The sequence below is a fragment of the Microcaecilia unicolor genome, chromosome 5 (genome assembly GCF_901765095.1).
Source record: "Microcaecilia unicolor chromosome 5, aMicUni1.1, whole genome shotgun sequence".
Lineage (NCBI taxonomy): Eukaryota > Metazoa > Chordata > Amphibia > Gymnophiona > Siphonopidae > Microcaecilia > Microcaecilia unicolor.
In genome coordinates, this window is record NC_044035.1 from 240689595 (window position 1) to 240695594 (window position 6000).

The following is a 6000-nucleotide window of genomic DNA, read 5'->3' on the forward strand; positions in this document are numbered from 1 at the left end:
GGACGTGTGGCAAAATTAAAATCAGCGCGCATCCATTTTCGGCCTGAGTCCTTACCTCCACCTATTGACTTAGCATTAAGGTCTCACGTGTTAACCAGGCAGTAAATTGTCTGCGCGGATACACTGACAATTACCACGGGGTAAGTGCCACACGGTAGAAAAGTTCTACCGTGTGTTTTACATGCACGTCAAAAATGAAATTACCGCCCGGGGCACGCGGTAGCCGGACGGTAATTCCAATTTGATGCCTTAGGGCTGTTTGACCTTCTTTTCCTCCTTTTTAATGTGTGGAAATATTTTACCTGAGCTTCCAATATAGGGTGAGAGATTTATAAAAGCTCATTTCCATGAGTAAAGTAGTTCGTTAAACCAGCACAAATAGCTTTGAAAATTACCCTGAATATACTTATTTGCTTAGTTTTGCATTGAATGTACTACTACAAAAACTCATACTTAACAAAACTAAAATATAATTTGTCTTTCTGCTATATTTATACACAACATTCTCCATAGAAACAGTTAAGAATTATCACAGTTTGCCTTGCTGTAGTTTTCAGTGAGTAGGGCTGTAAAAAAAACATAACTCATTTGTATTAAACATAAACATTTGGCATGAACAAATATAATATTAATATAAGCTCACATTTATCATTACAAAATACAATCTTGCTTTAAAATGATCAATAAAATGTCCAGTGTTAATGAATATTTATCTACATGTAAGCACACAAACATAATGGATAAGTATGGCGCACAACAAAAAGCTTACATTTACACTACAAATAAATAAGGTAGGATAGAATAAAGTTTAAATTATTTTGACTACAATAACTTCTTTACTAATGTGTAAAAAAAATGCACACTTGAGTTATGGAGTCACCCTAATATTTATTCTTCTAGTGAGTGTGTTATTAACCCATGAATACACATGCATAAATAGAGAAGGAGCAATTCTATAACTGGCCAGCTGGTAGGAGCCTATTCTATAAATGAGCATAGTATTCCTTAAACTAAAGCAGGTGCCTAATGTAACAGCAAAAATACACACCTGCAATTTAGGCTCAAGCACTTACGCCAGCCACAGAGCAGGCATAAGAGTGTGCACCTAAGTACAGGACATACGTGCGTAGCTTATAGTATTCTATAAGTTAGACACATGTCAGTCCTGCCCAGACTCCACCCATGTGTATGCTTCCTTGCAAAATATGGCATATGCAAAATACACATTTACAGAATAGTGCATAGGAGGAATTTTGGCATATCAGTGTATGTGTGCGCACATGTGAGTGTAACTAGTATGCAATTATTCGTGCATAATTAATACAATTGCTCTGCATGGGCCTATGCTTCTCATGCAAGTTTAAATGGCTTGTTACAACTATTCTTTTTTTTAAAGGAAATAAACAATTAAACAGCTGCATGGGAATGGTGATTGTGGGAATCTCGCAGGGATGGAAGAAGTTGCCAAGGGATTCCCACAGGGAGTGCAGTCAAAATCTCTGGCAACGCCGGGCTGAGGCTTGGAACACTCATTGGTTGAATAGTGAATACTACACACAAAAAATCACAGAAGTCTGTTGGGGTCGGGAGGAAATGGAGTGCTGCAAGTGATTAAGTAATAGCATTGACTCCTGCGGTTATGAGTGGGGATGAAGAAGCCTGAGGGGCCCCATTACTAAGCTACAGTAAAAGGGGCCCTGTGTCAGCGGTGGTGGCTGTTTTTGCAGTGCACTAAGGCCCTTTTTAGTGCAGCAGGTAAAAAGACAGAAAAATGAAATGACCATGCGGTAAGATTGCACTTAACATGTAGTTATGCGGGGGGGGGGGGGGGGGGGCATACTTACTACCACCAGAGGTGGCGGTAAGTGCTCCCACTCTAACCCAGCAGTAACCGGCCAGTGCGCGGTGCTGCCCAATTACCACCGGGTAACCTTGCAGAAATATTTAAAAAATATTTCCACTAGTGTCGGTCCACTAGTGTCGGAAATGCTACGCGCTAGGGGCTGAACTACTGCAAGTGCCTGCGTTGGGCCAGTGGTAGTTCAAGATTGCCACGCAGTGGACTTACTGCCGCTTAGTAAAAGGGCCCCTAATTTGGGGGATGGGTGAAGATGGAATGAATCTAAGTGGGTGCGGGTGGGTATGGGTTAGATTCCAGTGCGAACAGGTGGAGAAGGGTGAAATTTCTGTCCCCATGCAACTCTCTATAAAAATGACAGAAACATCAATGTATAACATACCACCTCACATACTATCTCAATTATTTTCATTATTACTGATTTTGTCCATTATGTGGTGCAGTTAAGGGGTGGTAAAGAGTGTGAGGCAAGAAGTCAACAAAAATCAATATATAAACCAGTTACAATTTAAAGATAATTTTATATTGACCCCATTATTAACACACCACTGGTGTCTGTAAAATCAAACATCAGATTGCAACTCAGATTGAGGACTCTTGCTGTAATGACTGGGTTAAGTGATTTGGGAGGGAATATAAAATAAGAGGAAAAAATCCTTGATGGTTTTGAATTAAGGCTTATGGCACTGGATCACAACCATGGTTCCTAATAAACTGGAAGACCTAAGGAGGAGGAAACTGCTGGGCCAAAATAAAACAAAAAACAAAAAAATCAAATCAATAAATAAAATCCAGCTTCTTTACATTTCAAAACCTTTGAAAAATCTGGGGGGTAGAATTCCCTCCTCTCCCACCCTTAAAAATAAAATTAATGGCTTTAGGAATGCTGTCAGTGTGAATATTTTAACTTTTAATATGCAAAGATATGAAGTTACCTATAACTTAAATATATTATTATATATACAAATATGAAAAACAAACTTTAAAAAAAACACAAAATAAAATACTATTTACAGCACAGAGTATAACTTTTATGGTATAGTACAAATATATCCTCTCCTAAAGTATTTTCATTTTAGTCAATAAGCAGAAAGAGTACCTGCACACAGAAAATACATAAATACATTGTTCTACATACTGTGAAGAACTTCTATTACCTTGTATTATCCCTTTAAAAAGGGAACTATGGTATACTCTTTAGGAATAATGCAGTCAAAGAACACTAATTATATATCGTGCAAGGTAGTGCTTTTCAAAACATCATGTTTCTTTAAAAAGTCCTTTCTGTATTTTGAATAAAGTACAGATATAGTGGGAACTTTGATTTTGTTATCGCACATATGAAACACTTGCATGAACAATGACATTGCACCTCTATGTATGACACTCCTGCAGTGACATCAGCAGCCACATTCCACCTGTCAGAATACTACTGGAATCAATTAACATGTTAAAAAAACTGCAAAATTACAAAAGGAGAGCAGTTTTATTTTATTTTTTAAGCAGATGTGACCTCCTAAGGTAAGTGATTACAAGGTTCATTTACAATAACATTCTTAACACAAAACTGCACAGCAGTCATCCTTTGAATCTTAGACTACTGTAATTTTTAAAACTTGAAACGATCTGAGTGAGGAAAGCTTACAAAATATTTAATTTTCTGCTAGTCAAACAAAACCTTTCCTACCATTCAGCAAAAGCATTTTCTTCTTTTATTGGTTGGGGCTTATCACAGTATACATAGGTTGAGAAACTGTACCTCTGTTCAATTTTCATTTAAAGACCATATTTAAAGAACCGACTAAAACACAGCAATGATAATTTCCATGTATAATCTTACATGCCATAAAGACAAGAGAATCCCACATCACATTAAAATCTATACTCAATAGAAAATGTTGGCAAAACAAACCTAATAATGTGCATATATATATTTTTTTACTTTATCAATATAAATGCTAAGCACCATACATGAAAGCACAAACACATTAAAAAAAACAGTCAATGGTTCTGAACCACCTTTTTATTCAGGAGTCTGGAGACTACAGGATTGGTTCGTCTCTGTACAATCAGAACACCTGCATACTTTGGAATAACTTTCATCTGTGTCCCTGGATGTCTGAAGGAAGCAGGTGCTATGAGTTCTCTCAGTAAAACAGTAAGGCTTTTAAATTGTTTCTAGCCTGATTTGTCCAGTAGGAAACAGTTTAGAGAAACATGTTAGCTGAAAAAGTCCTATGCAATTAGTGGAAAGTAGTGACCAAATTATTTTAAGAAAGCATTTCACTGAATTTCAAGTTAGGGAATGGCCTAGAGAATCGACAATATGGTAGCAGTCTGGTTTAAAGTCTGCTTTATAGCCTTTTTCTTCTTTATGGAGATGTTTAACAAATTAAGACAAAAAAAAAAGCCTGGCACCCTTTTAAATAATCTGTTATTGAAAAGAGAATTGTTATGATAAGGCCAACTGCATGACATCTTATTTTCTTTACATGGTTATAGATTCACAGACTTTGTACAACTCATTTTCTGGCTGGCTTTGCTCTTACAAACAAAGAAGCAGTTTTACCCTCCAAAAGATCGCAGAAGAACACACACAAAAAGCGTATTTTGCACAGCTCTCTTCCCTTATGCTTCTGAACAAATATTATTCAGTGCCTATAAAATCTACTGAAAGAGCAATGAGCATCCATTAAGCTATGGAATAAGGAAAAATAATCTTTCTCCAGCAGACTCTCTTAAATAATGTACACAAAACAATGTAATGAAAAATGCTAAATGAATAGATAATATTCCTGGACAAAATGGCTCTACAGTATAACATTCAACAGCTCTTCAATATGGACAAAGATATTCATTATATTCTAGCTTCCTCTCTCCTCAAAACGTAGTAAGGATACACTTTAAAAGGCAAGGCAAGCACTATTTTATGGTAACTACCTGTTAGAAAGTTTCTGTCTATATTCACCAAAGAACAGAATTCGATCAGCAAAGAAAAAAAGTTGGAATAGGCATATTCCCAAAATCTCCCTCCCTCCCCCAACAGTTCTGCCTTTTTAAGATAAACATAAAGCTAAAATAGCCCAAAGGAAGGGGGGAAAAAAAGAATGCAATTATAACTGTTTCCTAATAAATAAATGCAGAAAAAGCAGCAAACACAGAGAAATCTGATTCATATTTTAGTGTAAATACGGACTTTGAGATCTCAAACAAAGAGAGTCTCGTTATATTGAGAGCATTAAGCAGCTCCTAAACTAATTGGCAAATAGTAACAAAACCAAGTTAGCAGTAAATAGATGATGATATATGACTGGGCAGATGGAACTGGATAAAACAGTAAGGAAAAGCCCAGAAAACATACAGGGAGGGAAGTTTAACAGAGTGAAAGATATTGATTTAGTTGAAACTGGCGAAAGAGAAGAAAAATTCTCTTTTCAAGTCTTAAAAAGATATGTAAATTACACTCCCCCCCCCCCCCCAAAAAAAAAAAAAAACATCATGATGCCAAAGTGTCAGGTCACACCCTTAAATAACTGAAAGAAATAAACATTTGTCAGATGTTCGGCCTTTAATAGACGTTCTACATTTTAGACTAGAAATGAATCTGACAAACTTACGTACATAATTTAAAAAGCAACAGAAAGAGAATAAAAGATATGGGGGGGGGGGGGGAGGGAGGTTAAGAAGACAGGGATTTTTTTTCTCTCAAAGTTGACTGGCCTACCTTGTCCCCAAGAGCTCAGTCTCTTTTCTCATAATCGGAGTCTCCCTGGAAGTACAGTATGAGTGGTAATGACTGCCTGCTTCCCTAATGAATCCATTTTCCAGCTCTTGATGTTGTGTATAGACACACACTGCAACCTACCTTACAAACCACAGAGACGGGAGGGGAGGGGGGAGAGAGAGAGAGAGAGGCGCGCGCTTGTGTATGTGTATGTGTGTGCGTGTGTGTGACACAGAGAGAGAGAGAGAGGAGAGAGAGCGAGCGAGCGAGCGAGAGAAGCAGGCAGACAAAGCCCTCCTACCAGACAGCAGACAGCCCTCCTTCCTCTGTCTAGCAAGCAAAATACTAACTCTGCTTATGCAGCAACAGGTTCAGCACTGCTCGATTAACATAATGGAAAAGACATATATGAGTAAAA

General features: G+C 37.4%; 1 long non-coding RNA gene across 1 annotated transcript in view; it reads right to left on the reverse strand.

Annotated features, from left to right (window-relative positions):
* The window catches only part of LOC115470616, a 324896-nt gene extending 319169 nt beyond the window's left edge, over positions 1 to 5727 (reverse strand). Inside the window, exon 1 of the long non-coding RNA XR_003942225.1 lies at positions 5583 to 5727. This is a non-coding gene — a long non-coding RNA (uncharacterized LOC115470616). The remainder of the gene's footprint in view (positions 1 to 5582) is intronic.
* Between the last annotated feature and the right edge of the window lie 273 nt (positions 5728 to 6000).